This window comes from Balaenoptera physalus, assembly GCF_965194825.1.
Source record: "Balaenoptera physalus genome assembly, chromosome: 17".
NCBI classification, from domain to species: domain Eukaryota; kingdom Metazoa; phylum Chordata; class Mammalia; order Artiodactyla; family Balaenopteridae; genus Balaenoptera; species Balaenoptera physalus.
This window is the reverse complement of record NC_138895.1, coordinates 29,163,201-29,183,926: the sequence shown is the minus strand read 5'-3', so window position 1 is coordinate 29,183,926 and position 20,726 is coordinate 29,163,201. Positions and strand designations below refer to the sequence as shown.

General features: G+C 38.6%; 1 protein-coding gene across 1 annotated transcript in view; it reads left to right on the top strand.

The window, feature by feature from the left end:
• The window catches only part of CA1 (carbonic anhydrase 1), a 430,243-nt gene that overhangs the window by 377,016 nt on the left and 32,501 nt on the right, over positions 1-20,726 (top strand). Inside the window, exon 2 of the mRNA XM_082434050.1 lies at positions 88-6,486. The gene's annotated coding sequence lies outside the window, so the exon portion shown is untranslated. The remainder of the gene's footprint in view (positions 1-87; positions 6,487-20,726) is intronic.

Genomic DNA, 20,726 nt, shown 5'->3' with positions numbered 1-20,726 from the left:
TGTACCAAAATGTTCATTGCAGCTCTATTTACAATAGCCAGGACGTGCCAGCAACCTAAGTGTCCATCAACAGATGAATGGATTAAGAAGATGTGGCACATATATACAGTGGAATATTACTCAGCCATAAAAAGAAACAAAATTGAGTTATTTGTAGTGAGGTGGATGGACCTAGATTCTGTCATACAGAGTGAAGTAAGTCAGAAAGAGAAATACAAATACTGTATGCTAACACATATATATGGAATCTAAAAAAAAAAAAGAAAGAAAGAAAAATGGTCATGAAGAACCTAGGGGAAAGACGGGAATAAAGACGCAGACCTACTAGAGAATGGACTTGAGGACATGGGGAGGAGGAAGGTAAGCTGGGACAAAGTGAGAGAGTGGCATGGACATATATACACTACCAAAATTAAAATAGATAGCTAGTGGGAAGCAGCTGCATAGCACAGGGAGATCAGCTCGATGCTTTGTGACCACCTAGAGGGGTGGGATTGGGAGGGTGGGAGGGAGGGAGATGCAAGAGGGAAGAGATATGGGGATAGATGTATATGTATAACTGATTCACTTTGTTATAAAGCAGAAACTAACACACCATTGTAAAGCAATTATACTCCAATCAAGATGTTAAAAAAAAAAAAAAAAGAAGTGATAAGAAGGTAAAAGCCAAAAATAAAAAATAAAAATAAAAAATAAACCCTACTTAAAAATGGGCCATGGGACTTCCCTGGTGTTCCAGTGGTTAAGACTCTGCACTTCCACTGCAGGGGGCATGGGTTCAATCCCTGGTCGGGGAACTAAGATCCCACATTCTGCGTGGTGCAGCCAAAAAGAAAAAAATGGGCCAAAGACCTTAACTTACACCTCACTAAAGAAATATGCAGATGACAAAAAACATATGAAAAGATTCTTCACGTAATATGTCATCAAGGAAATGCAAATTAAAACAACAATGAGATTTCACTACATACCTATTAGAAGGGCCAAACTCCATATCACTGACAACACCAAATGCTGGCAAGTATGTGGAGCAACAGCAACTCTCAATTATTACTGATGGGAATGCAAAATGATACAGCCACTTCGTAAGACAGTTTGGTAGTTTCTTATAAAACTAAACATATCTTACCATTTTATCCAGCAATTGTGCTCCTTGGTATTTATTCAAATGAGTTAACTTACGTTCACACAAAAACCTATGCATGGATATTTATAACAGCTTTATTCATAATTGCCATAACTTGGAAGCAACCAAGATGTCCTTCAGTACATAAATGCATAATTAAACTGTGATTCATCCAGACAATGGAATATTATTCAACACTAAAAAGAAATGAGCTATCAAGCCTTGAAAAGATATGGAAGAACCTTAAATATATATTACTAAGTGAAAGAAGCCAATCTGAAATGCTACATACTGTCTGATTTCAACTATATGACTTTCTGGAGAAGGCAAAACTACGGATACAATAAAAAGATCAGTGGTTGCCAGGGGTTAAATGGGGAGAGTTGAATAAGCAGAGCACAGAGTATTTTTAAGACAGTGAAAATATTCTGTATGATACCATAATGATGGATACATGTCATTATATGTTTATCCAAACACATAAAATGAACATAAACCCACAATGTCAAGAGTGAACCCCAATGTAAACTGTGGACTTTGGGTGATTATGATGTGCCGATGTAGGTTCATTTATTGTAACAAAAGTACCACTCTGGTGAGAGATGTTAATAATGTGGGAGAGAGTATGTGTGTCTGGGTAGAGGATATATGGAAATCTCTGAATGTTCCTCTTAATTTTGCTGTGAACCTAAAAGTCTCTTCAGAAAGTAAAATCTTAATGATAAAAATGTACAAAGGGTCATTAAAAAAATGGAGGCTTACCATTGGTCATCATGATCTAAATGCTGTGGTTTCTCCCATCAAAGCACCCATACCCAATATTGTTGAGGTGACTGAAGACAAAGGCACTTGGGAAATATTTTGCTGTCATTGACCTAGCCAATGTGTTTTATTCTGTTCTTATACTGAGGCTTCGCAGACTCAATTTGCCTTCTTTCAAGGTATGCAATATACCTTTACTTATTTACCTATGGGATATTTAAACAGCCTTGTCATGGCCCATAACCTTTGTCACCAAGACCTGGATAATATACCTACTTTGTTTCTACTCACTGCTGTCATTATATATATGATATTCTCTTAAAATCTCAATTACTAAAGGCCATCCAGGAAGACCTGGATGCCACAGTGACTCGGTTTCAAATCAGAGGTTGGCTATCACTCCACATAATGTTCAAAGACTGACAACTTTTATAAAATTCCTGGGTAATAGCCAAAGTTCTTGCTTTTGGTCTGGCCAATAGAAAAAGAACAATTTCGTTATCCAGGATAATGAGCCATAGGGGCCATCCATTTGGCAACAGCTGATGAGTATTGTCTTAAAATCTGGGTCACCTATGTCCCTGCTCATACCAAGGCCAACAGGCCTGAGGCTCTTTTCAATGAACAAGCTGACCCATCCATGATAGGTTGTCCTACAGGCTCGGCATGCATCCACTTGTTAGGGGACCCATTTGAACCTAAATTTCCATCACCTAAAAATCTTCTGTACTATTCAAGCTATAATGGATGGATGATTAATCCAGCCTTTCAGTCTCAACCCCTCAAGGAAATTGAAATTATTGCTCCAGGGCCATTTCCACAGATGATGTGGACTACCAAGAAGGGAGATGAGCAATTCCACTTGATAAATTAAAATCACACTTAAAAATAATGTTAGAACCAACACTCTACCCCATCATGATAAAACCAGAATCCCCTCCTTGGTAATAATTCATGCCAGACAGAAACACCAAGCAACAAAAAACCTTTAAGATGTAGCTGCACACCATTCTGTTGGATCTTGGTCTTATTATGGGTCTAGGTACTTTCATTGGTTTGCAATCCAGACACACAAACCCTCCAAATAAGCCATTATTTCAACCAAATATGGCAAATTCTGAGGCCCAAATGCCATTGAATTTCAATAATGCAAACCCTGTAGCCCCAAATCTCAATGGCTTGCCCAACACCAACCAAGAAAAAAATAACTGAGACAAAAACCCCATAGTAATTGGTTAAATTGGGGGGCTTGTCTGAAGCTAATACTGGAGCTCCAACCTCAGCCATGGATATTTTAATTGTCAAACCACCTAAAAGCCTATTAACCACATGGATCCAAATCAGGCCTTATGATTTAAAACCTGTTTGCAGCAGAACTCCTCTCATCACCTATCTGGGCAAAACCTTGGACAACTGAGAACTTTTAGATTCAGCTACTTTTAAGTGGAGCTTTAATTATGCCTGTCATGTTCTGGCACTTTGCTCTAATGACAGCAGTATCATGGATGCCAGCATCATGCTAGCTGTGTACCCACAAAACTTTTGACTTAAAAGATATTTGCAAATGAAGCTTCCAGGGCCCAACGCTATCTTCAAATTCTACAAGCTGCTCAGCCTCAGTTTAAAACCATAGAGCCACAAAGATATGACCCACAGCAACCTGAGTGGATATCTACATGGGAAGGATACTGCAGTATCACAGTGCCCAAGAGATGACTTCACCTCTGACTCTCAACCAACTACCAGGAGTCCCAACTATACCAGAGCTGGGAAAGCCTCACCACCCACAGAAGACCCAGACTCTTGATTTTCCAATGATTTATCACTATTGAGTCCTGTTATAAAAGGTGGGACCCACCAGACTTGAGTGACTTTCCAGGTATAGCAATTTGCTTGTTGCATGACCCAACTCTACGTTTTGATACCTGTAAAACAATAAGTTCTATCCCTATGATTATAATTCAACCTATACCATTCTAAGCCCCTATGGGACCAAGTCCAATGTCTCCCCAATGCTCCCAAGATTCAGGTTGCTCTAATACCATCCACCGCTCCTTCCTAAAGGGCAGCCTTACCAAAGTATCCACACTGTGTGCTCTCCTAGATTTAACAGGAGAATTCTGCTGGCCTCTCAATGTTCAGACCATGCATTCCCCTTCATCCTCTTCCCCTCCCCCTCCACAGTTTTCAGCACCCACACCCACACCTTAGTCTGTCTATGCCTAAGTGTCTATGCCTCTTTCCCTCTAAAAGACTATAAGGCAAGTAAAATGCAAACCCAATACCCTAGACTCTTGAATATTTACATATCTAACATAGGCATACATTTGACTGAAATAGCCTCTCAGGCACTGACTACCTATAACTGTCGGATTTGCTATCAATCTGTTTCCACATATACCACATCACACATTTATCCAGGTGATATCTGGCCCAGAGGAGGAAAATATCGGGAAGTAGCCATCTCCCCTGATTCTGGAGTGCCCCCTCATGGCAAGTCACTGCTGTCACGTTTCCTCAGTACATACCACGTGGGAGCTACTGACCCTCAACATATACCCAGCAAAAATTGCTGTCTTCCTCCAATCCCATTCTTTGATAATTACCATTTACCAAAATCAAGGTACAGCTTTTCAATCTAAAGGCAACAGCACAGAACTACACTGTGGTCCTACGAGCGAGGGTCTCATCTCCTCTACTTTGCCCTTCCATTACCTCCCAGCCACAAGCCACATGATGAACTCCAGCCTCTAATGATCTTCAATTTATATAAACTGTAATAATTTTTCCTGACCCTGGCCAAACATCATCGACATGCAGCATTTATACCTGTAATATTGGGATTCGCTACTACTCTGGGACTTGCTGGAATGGCCACAGGGTTAGGCCAATGCTCTAACCCAACAGTCAAAAATCATTGAAACTAACCTACCAATGTCTGAAACTCTAGTATCTCATGTTTCTAAAGTACAACAAATATTAAGCCTGCTTAATCAAGGCCAGAGAACCCTGGCAAAAATAGTTTTTGACAATAGATTTGCCCTAGCTAGTCAAGGAGAAGTTTGTGATGTTATTAATACTTCCCTTTGTACATGGGATAAGAACACCAACCTAGTGTCCACTCAACAGAAAGCCTGGACCACGAAATCAACATCCTAAAAAGCATAACTTGCGCCTTTAATGTACTCTGTAATTCAACCAAAATATTACTGGAGGCCTCTTTCACGACTGATTTATTCTTCTGGTTAACATCAAACAAATGTGGAGCCTGGCTGCAAACCAGCCTTTAAGGACTCTTCATATTTTTCTTGCTTCTGCTTTCATTTCCTCCTTTTTACTGTCATAATGAAATGTTTTCTGTGCTGTTTAGGGCAACTTATATCCTACTCTCTAGAGGTCTCCTCTGCTATTCAGGCCACTCAAATACCCAAATATTTGAGCTCAAAACTGATGTCAATCAATATATTTTTTCATTTGCTCAGTCCTATAAAACACACAATGCAGTTTCAGAGTTATTACACCCCTATCACTGTGAACAACAGGCTTACTAATTAGGGCTCAATATTTTTTAAGTTCTTTTTATTCTTAGACTGAGAGAATATAGTCAAAGTGCTGTGTTCAAAATTATTTGTATTTTCTTTTTCTATGTGAGGTGTTGTTCATTGGAAATACACTTGGGGTTTTTTACATTTACATTCAATTTTACTTTTTTCTCCATTTTTGTTGATTTAGTTTCTTTTATTAATATGCATATTTAAAAATTCCAAAATCAAAACTATGCAAAACGCATATGTAAAGAAGTGTCATTCATTCCTCATTCCTTTCTCCTTATTTACAAATCACCATCTGTTGGTAACCAATTTCTTATTATAATACCTTTCTAGTTTTCATTTGCAAAAATAAGGACTATATATGTATAAACAAACATGCGTACATGCATATTTCCTCTTAATTTCTGACATTAAAAAGCATGCTAACTTTACTTGTTTAAAAAAACCCAACAGTATATGCTAAAAATCACAAATAATTAATACACATCACCCTCTTTTTTGGTATAGCTTCATAATATAACAATATCTCACGTATGGGATTCAGATTATTTTTGATGTTTTGCAATTAAAAATAATGCCACAATAAAAAAAAAAGAAAACTGGTGTCAAAACATTAAGGGCTCAACTGAGATATATATAGGTATAGACATAATTTTTAATTTTAATTTAATAAACTTTTAATTTATTGTGCTGTCTTGACTCAGTTTTGAGGCCCTGGCTAGAGACTAGACAGCTCCCCTTCTTGAACAACTGATTAAGTCCACACCTCAACCACTTTCCTTATCAGGCTCACACACTCTGGGGCCTCTGTACACTTATCCTAATCTCTACCAGGCCAGGTATCAGACAACTAGGGGACATGCCCATGCCCCAGGGCCCGCCAAAATTATTAAAATTAGCCAATCCATAGAGAGCCCGGGAAACCTAGCTAACCCCACCCTGCTTGCCATACATAACCTGCTCCTACAGCTCAAGCTTGCTGTTACATTGTCTCCAGGTGCAACCCACTGTGCCACCCTGCCTGGCAGCCTTCTCTCCTTCAGAGCTGTAAGTAACAAAAAGTTCTGCCTTTCAGTGTGTTGTGCCCCACCACCAAAGGTATCTTTAAATCTTATAAAATATAGTCCTACATAGGCTTTAATCACCATTTACTGTATTAAAGCTGCCAAGTTTAAAAATTAGTTTTTCTAAAGCTTTTGTATTTTTAGGTAGAAAATACAAATTATACTTAATCCTTGATGAGTATTCAATCCAATGTTAATTCCCCTAAACATACAATGGAATTGATAGGCCTGGTTAACTAAAAGTTGCTTTAAATATTTTAAAATATATGAATTATAAATTTAGTTTATTGGAGTCTTTCAAATATTTCAAATGCCTGACATGTTAGTCTTTTACACACTTGACAAGTTAAAGGCTGGGGTAGGGGTGGGGGACAGGCTTTTCTAATAATTAAAGTAACTCTGGTAAAAGTAATAAATCAAATGTATGCATTAGTAAATTATGTTCTCTTAAATGTTTAAACACTGTACAAACTTAAGAAAGTTCTCTTATACCTTTGAAATAAAATGGCTCATATATATAATATTCTAAAATGTCAAGTTCTATTAACTGTTTTAAGCACCTTAAAAATAATATTTCATAGATTATTCCAATGGTTAAATTATTCCTAAACTCAATACAAACATGTTAATACTGTAGGTTTGATTAATTTCAACTTTACTGTTTTCACAGTTTTGCATAGTCTCTGATTAAAATAAAGAGAAGAGACATATGATCTCGTTGGGCTGAGGTTACTGTATCAGAAGATCAGGGTCGAGGTTGAAATGTCAATTAAAGAATTTGAGAGAGGAGCAGGGACGCAGTTAGGTATTACCCAGGACCAGGGGGCCTCCTCATGAGCCAAAGGTCAACATGTGGGTGTGTCCTTGAGGCAATGGAACTTTTCAAGCTCACACTATTTTGTACAACCTTGTACATTATGTGTATCTTTCCCCAGTTTTTAATGTTAATCTCTTTTATAACTTTTAATTGTCTGATTTGTTAGTTGATACTCCCTCTACAGGCTAATATTCTTCACCATTTGACTAAATTTAATTTACTTCTTTATTGCATGATTGAAGTCTGCATGTTTTTGTACTTTACGTATCTTGTTCATTATCGATAACCCTATTGTCATTTTATTGACTATTACCTACCTGATTAACACAATTGATTTGATACTTATTTTAGAATATTACCTAGGGTTGCATCGAGCTCACGATTTGTAGCTCACCTACATACACCCTTCCATCTCTGCGGTTTGGGCTAGCAGGTGCCAGGATACGGTCATCATACGGGAGTCTCCACTGTACCTTGGAGTTCCTGGTTGCGGTTCATCCATCTTATCCAAACATTCCCTCAATACCATGCATCTTATACCTCTTGAAAAGACATAAATTCATTGAAAGCATGGAGCTCTTGCCTTGGGAACTTTTGCCTACTTTATTCTTTGCTTCTGTCATGCCGACATTTGTTTTAATCTTTTAATTTGTTGTAAATATGTGTTCTAAACAAAGCTTTTTGTTTTTTAAAAAAAGGAGTAAACAGATCTTTTATGGCACCATTGGGCAGGATAAGGCAGGTGGGCAAGATGTGGAATTAGAGGTGCTTAGTGTTAATTTTCTGAAAGTGGAGATGAAAGGCTTGAAATACGACAGTGCTATCCTAGTAAAGGCCAGCACGAGGTAGGTGAATTCATCCAAAGCCTTCCTTGACCCAGGCTGTTTTATGTGTCCTTTGTTGGTGTGACTTTAATGTCTAGTTAGGTTTCTCTTCTTGCCTTTGCCTACTTTATAACTGTCTGTGGTGGAATAGTATTGTTTTGAGAAGCAAAAACGTTGAGACTTGGGTAAAGGTGGTGTTAATGTGAAAATATGATGCTTAAGCTTCAGGACACTTCAACTTGCTTGAACCCACTTCCAAGATCCTGGAAAGGCCCTAGAAATGTCTTCAGGTGGTCATATGTTTATATAAAATTTACAAAAGATATTTAACCACAATTATACTTTGACATGTCACCATCATCAGGTTTCCTGTGTCAGATGTTGTTAGAGAGGCTGCAGGTATTTTGAGATCCAGATGAGGGAATGTTGAATTTTAGTTTGGGTTTAATGGGATATATTTATGTGGTTCACAGTCATTTCTGTATATTGATAATTTATTGCTAGCCATTATGGTAGCATCCACTATGCCAAAAGAAACATGCAGAGCCCAAAGTCTTATCAAAATGCAAAAGTGTCCTAACAGCTCCCAGCTCTGGAAATTGGTAGACTGTGGAAGAGAGACTGTGAAATGTAGAGACAGAGCAGATTGTCGGAAAAAAAATTCAATCACCAAATATATAAAATTGTAGACAGAGAATTTGGTTCTCATCCTAGTCAAGACAGTAATTCTTTCCTCTTAGGAATAGATCTGATAGTGCTTTATATACAATTAAAACCACATCATATTTTTTGATGGGAATAATACAAAATTAAATTTATGAGAATCCTGCTTGTAAGGCACAAATGTGAAGCAGAACTTCAAATGTGTGTGAAGTTTTATGCATCCCATTATCAATAACAAAAAACAAATTTTAATCAACCAGGCTGGAAGACTAAATTATCTTTCTATTCTATCTATAGAAAATGATATACTTTTTGTCATATGAAGAGGTAATTGAAGGTTATGAAACAAAAATGTAAGGAAAAGGTATTACAGAGTTGTATCAGGCAGCTTAATATAAAATATTGTATTATTTTTCTGGATTTTGTGATGTTTTGATATTTGCTAAATTTTTTTAATGTTTGTTATGATTTTTTCGTCCTAAGTAGATATTCACTTTAGTAACTAATTTTTATTATTAATTTTGTATTCTTTTTTGTGAAAAAATTAAATTTACCATTTTAACCATTTTAGGTGTACAGTTCTGTGGCATTAAGTATATCACATTATTGTGCAACTGTCACCACTGTATCCATCTCCAGACCTTTTTCATCTTCTCAACCTGAAACTCCATATCCATTAAACAATAAATCCCCAATTGCTCTTCCCTCAGTCCCTGGTACCACTATTGTACTTTCCAGCTCTGTGAGTTTGACTATTCTATGTACCTCTTATTAGTGGAATTATATTTGTATTATTCCTTTGTCATTTTGGGTCTGGCTTTTTTCACTTAGCATAGTCTTCACGGTTCACCTATGTTGTATCATTCCTTTTAAAGGCTGAATAATAATCTATTGTATGTATATACTATGTTTTGCTTATCCATTCATCTGTCCACAGACATGTGGGTTGTTTCTACCTTTCGGCTATTGTGAATAATGTTGCTATAAACATGGGAGTACAAATATCTGTTCAAGTCCCTGCTTTCAATTCTCTTAGGTTTATACCCAGCAGTGGAATTGCTAGATCATATGGTAGCTCTATATTTAATATTTTAGGAACCACCATACCATTTTCTACAGTGGCTGCACATTTTATATTCCCACAAGCAGTGCACAGAGATTCCAATTTCTCCACATCATTGTCAACACTTGTTATTTTCTGTTTTTTTGGTTTCGTTTTTCTTGGCTTTTGATAATAGCCAACTAATGTGTATGAAGGGTATTCCATATTTCAGAGGGTCCCCAGAACTTGGGTCTTCCCTGGACTCAGGTCTGAATTTCAGCTCCACCATGGTATATGGTCAATTTACTCAATTTCTCTATGTTTTTTGTTTCCCCATTTATAAAATGAGGGTAATAATAAGCCAGCCTCTAGAATTGTTTTGAAGATTTGGTGAAGTAATATATGTGACACCCTTAACACAGTGCCTACACTTAGAAAGTAGCAGTACTTTTACTATTATTTATTTACACATCTTTCTCCTGTACTATATTTGAGCTTCTCACTCATATTTTTATATACAAAACCTAGCTTGGGGTCTGACACACAGTCAGCGTTTAACAAATATTTCATGGTTGAGCTTATATTAGTCTGTAGAGCACAGGTCACAATTCTTTTAACCACTGTGAATATAGGAGTTCAAAAGTTCCTTAGTGCAGAACTGAAAGTACATATCAGAATTTTGCTGCTCTGTAATTCATTCTATGCAATTAAGGTCTTATCAGTATAGTAAACTCTGTATTGTTCTCCTTCTCTAGTGCTCACTCATGCTCAGCAAATAGTTTTATTTTTCTCATAAAGTTGTAAGTCAAAGAGCCTCTCTGGGTATTACTTTAGACAAATATTTGTCCTGGGTGGACTCTACCTGACTATTGCTCACGAGATTTTGGTGCCCCAAGGGCAGATGAGATCAGTAGCATGTGTTTTAGGTACCACCTCAGCTGAGCTGATTTCTGCTTGGGTGCACTATATGTGACACAAAAGCCTACAAGATTTGGGGATCCCATTCCTAGGTGGGCCTTAGGGTTCATAAAAACCTTAAAACTATATTTGAAATTGAGGAGGGTATGTGAGTCTGAGAATATGTGCAGACATACATAGGACTTTTATTAGAATCTCAAAGGAGTTCATGACCAAAAAGGATTAAAAATGACAAATCTAGAAGGCCTGGGGCACCTGACCAATTATCAAGTCAGAGTCTGAAGTTCAGGAAAAAAATAGAGCTCTTTATACAAATTGTGATTTAGGTTCAGGTCTTAAGCAAGATAGGACTAAGCCACAGAATCAGCTTCCAGCCCTAAGTGTCAGTGAAGCTGGAGGGATAATTTAAATCTCCTTTAAACTCCCTCTACCTACACGCGGGATTGGTCCAGAGCCTGTAGATCGATGCTAAAGATGGTAATAAAGTCATAATAGCTGGGGGCTACTCAAAGAACATGCAAGGATCACACAAGTAAACATAACTTCCAATCAGTAAGGAATATAATAACATGAGTAATGGATTTAGGATGAATGGAGGATGTTGAGATCAATCCATCACAGTTTCAGGGTGCCCATTCATTTCCTCTTCAGGTAGAGGCTGAGAGTATGCTTTTTAAAAAGAACATTGTTCACTTGTTTCCTGTCAAGTACAACCTTTGCAACATCTCAACTTGGGGTAACTATTACAATGTGAGGGACCCTGAGAAGCAGCTGTGGCCAAAGATCTCTCCTTCTCTAGCCTGTGCTAGTCCATGAAAATGTTGTTGAAAATATATTCTTTCACTTGAGTTTAAAATCACTATATAAAATGCAGATGTGACTGAAAGAAGTTAACATATTAAACCATTTTCTGCCATTAACACACTGATGTGAATTCATTTCAAGATGGTTAACTTGCTAAAGTTAGACAAGCTTGGATACAGGGTTGGAAGGTAGAGAGATGTGTCCTAGGCAGTCCAATGTCCAAAGTAGTATAGACAAGAGGTAGTATTAGAAAACCATAAACTTGGAAAAGAGATAATACCATGAAAGATAAAATGGATGTGAACAAGGAAGTAGGACGGCAAAGCCATTTCACAAATGTGTCAACAAACTGCAATCCTGACCTCTGGTTTCCCTAAAGTAAGAGCTTCCACAAAGTAAACATGTTATTTTAAAGTGTATCTGAGATGGCCATGCAATTACGATGTACAGTTTAATTGGAACAGGGGAGAACCTCAGAGGGAAGAGCACAGAGAACAGGGTACATACAAGGCTGTGAGAGGAGAAGAAAAGTGGCTACTTGCTTAAAAATATTCTTAGCTGTCCTGGTCTGCCACTGAGCTGCAGCCTTCAAACTCCAACTGCAAGGGAAGCATTTTCTGAGCCTCCTTGGAGAAAACCCATGACCCCAAAATCCTCCCATTAAAGCTCTGCCCAGAGACTTGGTACTGGCTCAAGGAGAAAGTCAGATTTAGTTTCTGGGAGGCAGGACCTTGTTGGGAAAGTTGTAAGATTGACATGATGGTGACGAGCCTGGAACTTCCTGGTTTGATGCATAGCTATTGGACCATTTTAGGAATAGAACACTACCCCTCCCCCAAATATTACATAATTATATCTATCTGGAGTTTTCTAACATGTTTCTCTTTTTCAAAAACAGTTAAATTTTAAGAAAGGCAGAGGGTCAGTCTTGAAAATATTATAGGGAAACCCAAAAGAGCTTACTGTGCATGTCAATTGCCTCAGTTAGAATAAAACACAAACATCAAAAGGGTATTTATGTTTGTTTTATAGAAATAAAATGGAAAAAATACTTCCATATGCTTAAAGCAGTTATGGACCACAACTAAAGACAGAAAGGATTTTTTAAATTACAAATGCAATTCACAAATAATCAGCCTTCTTTTCCCTCCAATACTCTGTGTTTTTATTTATTTTCTAATGTGAGTAGCTGTAAAAGTTGAGTCCTTCATCTCCTGTTCTTTCCAATCATATTCCCTTCAAGGCAACAAACGTTACCAGGTTAGTGTTTTTTTTCCGCTCACTCTTCAATGAATGCATAAGCATGTATACATGCAAAAAATGTGTTATATACAAAATCAGGATCATATTATGCTGTTGCTCTGCAATTCACTTTTTACACTTAAAATATTACAAGCACAGTTGCCTAAGATCATTATTTCAGTCTTTAGGTTACTTTGAAATGCCTTCTCTTACAAACTCTGATTCAATTAGTGTCCTTATACTTCAAATTATTTTGGTCAATTCTTCAGTAGCATAGAGTTCTAAACATGAGATTTAGGGACCCAAGTCTATATCCATTTATAATTCAAATGAGTATACAAACTAATGATTGTACCACTTTATGCTTCGATAAGGAATATTATCAATGCTTTGCATTTTACCCCCCATTCTTTTGGTTTCTCTTTGCTTTGAATTTCATTTTCCTACACAATGGTCACATAGAGAGTCTTTTCACACACTATTGCCTATTGGTGAGCAGAGTCTAAAATCTCTTCTTTTGGATGCAAAAGGCAAAAGGCAAAAAACCTTTTTGTGTTTTGTGAGAAAGAGCATGGTGGGCTTCTCCCCTCTTCAACTGTGTGGATTAGCAAATTCTGCACAAAGTTGCAGTTCTTCCCCAGAGCTTCTAGAATTGACCTCCAAGAAGCAGGCTGCACACTGGAAACTGGCTGAGCAAATTTTCTCCAAAGACCAAGGGGGATCCACTGGGCTTAACTGGTTGTCCCCACTCTGGGAGCCAAAGTTTCTGAGTTTCTCACCCTAGAACATCAAGCCTGTTTCCAGCCAGAAGCCACTGCCTTCCTCAGTTCTGTAAACACTGATGCCCACGTTTGTGTGTGTTCTTAAGACTTTGTATTTTGGAGACCCACAGACATTGCTTATCAACTGGTTGAATCTTGCCAGCAAGGCATTGACAAGGAGAGGGGGTCATGGATTTGCAATCAGATTTTCATCTTTCCCAATTTTTTGTGTCTTCTTCATCTGTGTGCTAAGAGATTATGGCCACAGTTGTTCTCCATGAACTTAAAAACAAATTAACAAGTCCAGGCTATATTGAAGGTGAAAAGGAGAAAAAATTTTAAATATTAAAAGTGGATCAACCCTTTATATATTTATCTAGAATAAAACCCACACAAAGTCTATTAACTGATTTACCAATTCTTGCAAATGCTAATCTTAAAGTAATATCTTGTGTATGGATGGGTGCAGGACACTGTGACATGAAGACCATATTTGGCTTCCCTGACCTGCAATATAAGAAATTCCTTTTACCATAATAATATTAGGGAGGCTGTGTCCAGCCAAGCAGGTTTCACTTTCTTAAGTCATAGAGGTTTATCATGTCAGGTAAAATTTCAGAATCATTTAATCTCACTTTTCATCATCCATTATGATAGAGCCGAAGCTATCTACTTCTAGATTTATGTGCCTGTAATTTTTTCATGTTGCTCCAAACTGAGGCACCTGTAAGTTTACACCCCAGTCTCTCAAGCAGATATTATGACTCAATTTAGAGATCATCACCATTGTATAGGCTGAAGACAATCTAACGAGTCACCCTGTTTCATGCAGCTCAGCTGCACTTCTGAGGCCAGAGTCTTCCTGGAGCCCCTGCCCCATCTGTACACCCACCTCCCCATCGCTTCTTGGATCTCTTAGCTGTGTGACTTTTCTCATCCATCTCTTAGCCAAAGAGGGAGGGCAGAAGGCTGCCTTCAGAGCCAAGTAGCAGCTGTTGCTGCCAGTACCATGACCAGAAGCTGAGGACCCACCCTCCTCAGGCTTCTCTAGCTGCTCTGTCACCACATACCCCTTGGCTGGCATGGTGGGGTGGCCAGTATTCAGGCTAATATGATACTTTCACCTCTGTCACCGTTTATGACATATTAAAAATTGAAACATTTATTCTCCAGTTAGGAGGTTTCAGGTTTCTGGTACTAAGATTAGACCAAGTCTTAGGTAAAGAGACAGTATCCCTTTCCTGAAAATGGTGTGCTAAGATTCTGGCCAATTTTCCTGAGACGAGATCATTCTTAGCTTAGTGTATATTACAACAGTCTTCCTCGATTGAAAATGCTGTCATTCCAGCTCCAGGCACATATTCTGGTGGCCTGACATTGCTTGTTCCCAGCATCACACACATCCCATGGAAATAAATGAACAAACTCAACTCCCTTGTTTATCCATCCAACATTTGACAAATACTTATTGAGGATCTGTTAAGGATAGTGGAAGATTCCTAGCATCCTATCATCCAGTGGAGAGACAAGTATACACATAAGCGTAACCAAGGTTTGAATATGAGAAGTGTCATAAGAAAGATACAAAACAGGGCTTCCCTGGTGGCGCAGTGATTAAGAATTCGCCTGCCAATGCTGGGGACATGGTTTTGAGCCCTGGTCCAGGAAGATCCCACATGCCGCGGTGCAACTAAGCCCATGCGCCACAACTACTGAGCCTGCGCTCTAGATCCCACGTACCACAACTAATGAAGCCCGCGCGCCTAGAGCCCGTGCTCCGCAACAAGAGAAGCCACCGCAATGAGAAGCACGGGCACCGCAATGAAGAGTAGCTCCCGCTCGCTGCAACTAGAGAAAGCCCGTGCGCAGCAACGAAGACCCAATGCAGCCAAAACACTTGGAAGAGTATGAATTTCACGAAAGACTTCATTAAGGAAATACTTATCATCTGAGATGCACTTTGATTAATAGTTTGGATTTTCACAAGTGGATATGTGTGTTTGGGCTGAGAAGCTGGATGTTTCACATGAAAGCTGCACGTGGCAAAGCCTGAAGGTGGAGAGAGACACAGAATCAACTTGGGGATAACATATAATCCTCTTGACTGAAACATAAACAATATGAAGGGAACTAGCAAGATACAAGACTAGAAAAATAGATTTGCACCCCTTGAATGCCAGGCTGTGGTATTCACGTTTTATGCAAAGTATTGGGAAGCTGTTGCAATTTAACAGACCGGGAGTGAGCTGATTGGTACTAGGCTTCAGGGATATTATTCTCACAGGAGGACTTGAGCTGGATTGGAGGGGAGAGAGGCTCAGGCAATGAGGCCAGGTAGGATGCAATTTAAGTCAGCAGGTGAGAGGCAGTGGCAATGAAAAGGAAGTGGAAGGGAGGAATGCCAGAGGTGTTGTGGAGATAAAATGGACAGCATTCACATGTGGAAGCCTAAGGAAAGGGAAGGAGGACATGAGAAGTCCAGGCCTGTGGGCTTAGACCCTGACCCTGGGCTTTGGTGGCAACATTAACCAACATACTGGAGACAGGAGGAGAACGAGCATGAGATCATCTGGAGGCAGGAAGAGCTCAGAGTGAGGGCAAGACATTCAGTTAGTGCTGATCTTTTAGCAGAAAGATCAAGTAGATAAGTTTTTAGTTAAAGAAGTAACATTTTCATAGCTATGCCTTGCAAGTATGTAAATCTACACTTCTTAAATGATTAACAGATGGAACACTTGACAACATTCATCACCTGTATGAACAAAATTATTTATTGTGCTGTGCTCCTGTACGTGGCACTCCACCAGGAGCGGGAAAGATATGGGTAAAAGTTAGTGTTTATGGGGAACAGGAAGGGTAAGCTGGGACAAAGTGAAAGAGTGGCATGGACTTATATATACTACTAAATGTAAAATAGATAGCTAGTGGGAAGCAGCCGCATAGCACAGGGAGATCACCTCGGTGGTTTGTGACCACCTAGAGGGATGGGCTAGGGAGGGTGGGAGGGAGAGAGATGCAAGAGGGAAGAGATATGGGGATATATGTGTATGTATAGCTGATTCACTTTGTTATAAAGCAGAAACTAACACATCATTGTAAAGCAATTATACTCCAATAAAGATGTTTAAAAAAAAAAAGTTAGTGTTTAAATTAACTACTAAGAAATTGGAGTTTCTCCCATTAGTAGTAAAAGTAACAAGGGGCAACCTGAAGCCAAAGTGTTGAAAAAGAAAAATGTTCCCTTTACTTTTTCCTTAAGCTGTGAGGGGATGAACATGCCACAAAACACCAACCATGATGACTAAGGAAAGCTGTGTAGACTTAACAGCCCTTATAAAATAAAACTCACATCAAAATCAATCTGACTCACCTTCGTGCTACTGTGCCGCAGGGGAATTAAAGGTGAACAGTGCACATAAATGACTTTATTGGTAATCATTTTGCCAAAATATACATTTTCAGCTCTCCTTAACCACTTCCTCTTATGTGTCTATTATTGATATTTTCTTCAAGTATCTGCACTGATATTTTCTTGAAAATAATATATGATATGTTATCTGCCTAGAAAATCCAATAGAATCAATGGGTGACCAATTAGAACTTAGAAAATCCAGTAAGATCACCAGACGAAATAGCAATGTAGAAAAATCTACTCCTTTCTGCTATATCAACCACAGTCAATTAAAAAATATCCAAAGAATACTACTCTTTACAGTAGTAATGAAACTATTAGTTTATCATATTATTTCAAGCACCCCTATCCGCGCCCCCAACACACCCATAACACACACAATTATACCTGCATTTTAGAAAGCAAAATCCCTGGATCATTTTAAGCTCAAGATGAAGCTAATTTCCCTGATTCTCCTTCCCTAAATGTGCCAAGCCCATCATGTCCAGGGCTGAAATTCATCTCTTTTCCCCATTTAGCCACTTTCCTCCTCAATACACCACCACCACCAATCTCCGCCACTATTCAATGAATCTTTGAGAAGCTGCTCTCTGCTCCCTAACTGTGGTGGGCTGAATAATGGCCCCCAAAGATGCGCATGTCCTAATCCTCAGAACCTGTGAATTTGTTACTTTACAGGGACTTTGCAGAAGCAATTAAATTAATGATCCTGAGATGGGAAGGTTATTCTGAATTATCCAGGTGGGCCTGATATAATCACAAGATTCCTTATAAGAGGGAGGCAGAAGAGCAGAAAGAGAAAAGATGCTAAGCTGCTGGCTTTAAAGATAGAGAAGGGGCCATGAGACAAGAAATCCTGGCAGTATCTAGAATCTAGAAAAGGCAAGGAATCAGATCTCCCCTAGAGCCTCGAGAAGGAATGCAGCCCTGCTAACACCTTGATTTTAGCCCCTAAGACTCATTTCAGACTTCTGACCACCAGAAGTGTTAAGAGAATAAATTTGCATTGTTTTAAGCTATTAAATTTTGGGTAATTTGTTACAGCAGCAGTAGGAAACTACTATATTACCTCTATGCATCTTTTGCCATGAACCCCGGACCATGAAGCTGTGGACTGCTTGCTCAGAGTGAGGTAACTTATATGATCAGTGCATAGCTCAGTATGACAGTAGCTGGAGAACCAGTGCTGAGTGCACTGGTTCAGAGAAGAAAGGAAGAAGTGAGATCCAAATAGAGCTTCTAGTAAGGAGCCCCCACTGCATTTCAGACATTGTGCTAAATGCTTTACATATCTTACCTCTTTGACTTTTTCTCCTGTATTATCTTTTTAAATGTCTGTGAGATATACAGTGCTTGTCTTCTTGAGTATGCACAGTCTTTGATTGTAGTAAGCTCATCATCTGATCATTATTTGTGGGAGTTCTAAATTCTAAATTGGGCAATCTTTCCTTCAGAGAGGTCAGTATACAGTGGCTATCACCCCCAACATGGGCCAGTTCAGTTCCCTTGAGAGTCTTGGCTCAGCAGGAGAGTAATGGGTTCAGATTCCAGTGACCCAAGCCTCAGAATGGTCATTGGTACCCATTCTAAGGGTGATGCCACACCTGTCCCTAAGACCCGGCTCTCAATTTAGGGGTTTGTTTAGGAGAGAGAGTGTGCATTTCCTGAAAGGATCAATTACCTCTTGCATGACCAGAATTTTCTCCAAGAGTGAAATCTCTCCAGGGCCTGGTAGTTCTGTAAGAGAGAACTCGTGGCAAAGGGGAAGATGTAATGAAGTTGGGCAAAAGTAGATGGACTTAAAATATATTTAAAAGGAAGAAAATATTAAACCTGCTAGTGTTTATTTTATAGGTTTTATGAAAAGAAATGCTCAAAAAAGTCTCCCAGGGTTCTTCCTCAAGAAATAGGGAAGGTAGTAGTGCCACTTATAGGTGGAATACTGAGAGGAAGCATTGTGGGGGATGGGAGATTAGAGTTACATTTTGGACATGTTAACTTTGCTAGCTTCTGTTTCATTCTAAAAAGAGCTTTAATGTTGAGTGTCCAGGCCAAACTTTTAAATATATGATTCAGGTGGACAGTGTTATAGTTCAACACCTATATACACTACAGTCATCATCACCACAAGTCTAGTTACCATCCATCACCATACAGTTGACCCCTATCACCCACTTTGCCCACCCTCCAACACTTTTCCCCTCTGGCAACCACTAATCCATTCTCTGTATCTATGAGTTTGTTTTGTTTTGTTTTTAGACTCCACATAGGAGTGAAATCATATAGTAATCAATACTTATCCTTCTCTGTCTTATTTCACTTACCATAATATCTTCAAGGTCCATCCGTGTTGTCACAAATGTCAGAATTTCATTCTTCTATATAGCTGAGTAGTATTTCATTGTGTATATATATCTATATATACCACATCTTCTTTATCCATTCATCCATCAATGGACACTTAGCTTGTTTCCATAATGAACATAGGTGTATATATCTTTTTGAATTATTGTTTTCATGTTCTTTGGATACATACCCAGAAGTGAAATAGCTCGGTCATCTGGTAGTTTTATTCTTAATTTTTTGAGGAAATTTCGTACTGTTTTCCATAGTGGCTGTACCAATTTAAAGTCCCATAAACAGTGTACAAGGGTTCCCTTTCCTCCACTTCCTCTCCAACATTTGTTATTCCTTGACTTTTTTATAATAGCCACTCTAACAGGTGTGAGGTGACACCTCATTATGGTTTTGATTTGCATTTCCCTGAGAGGAATGTTGAACTTTTCATGTGCCTGTTGGCCATCTCTATGGCTTCTTTGGGAAAAATGTCTTTTCACATCCTCTGTCCATTTTTAAATCAGGTTGTTTTGGGAATTTTTGTTGAATTGTATGAATCCTTCATATATTTTTGATATTACCACCTTATTGAATATATGATTTGCAAATATCTTCTTGCATTCAGTAGGTTGCCTTTTCATTTTTTTTTTTACATCTTTATTGGAGTATAATTGCTTTACAATGGTGTGTTAGTTTCTGCTTTATAGCACAGTGAATCAGCTATACATATACATATGTCCCCATATCTCCTCCCTCTTGCGTCTCCCTCCCATCCTCCCTATCCCACCCTTCTAGGTGGTCACAAAGCACCAAGCTGATCTCCCTGTGCTATGTGGCTGCTTCCCACTATATCTATTTTACATTTGATAGTGTATAGATGTCCATGCCACTCTCTCACTTCATCCTAGCTTACCCTTCCCCCCACCGTGTCCTCAAGTCCATTCTCTACATCTGCGTCTTTATTCCTGTCAGACCCCTAGGTTCTTCAGAACCCCTTTTTTTTTCTTTCTTAGATTCCATATATATGTGTTAGCATATGGTATTTGTTTTTCTCTTTCTGACTTAACTTCACTCTATATGACAGACTCTAGGTCCATCCACTTCACTACAAATAACTAAATTTCATTTCTTTGTATGGCTGAGTAATATTCCATTGTACATATGTGCCACATCTTCTTTATCCATTCATCTGTCAATGGACACTTAGGCTGCTTCCACGTCCTGGCTATCAAAAAGAGTCATGTACCACAATGTTCATTGTAGCTCTATTTATGATTGCCTTTTCATTTTGATGATGGTTTCCTTCACTGTACAAAAGTCTTCTAGTTCGACGTAGTCCCATTTGTTTATTTTGGCTTTTTTCCCCTTGCCTTTGGAGTCAGATCCACAAAAACATTACTAAG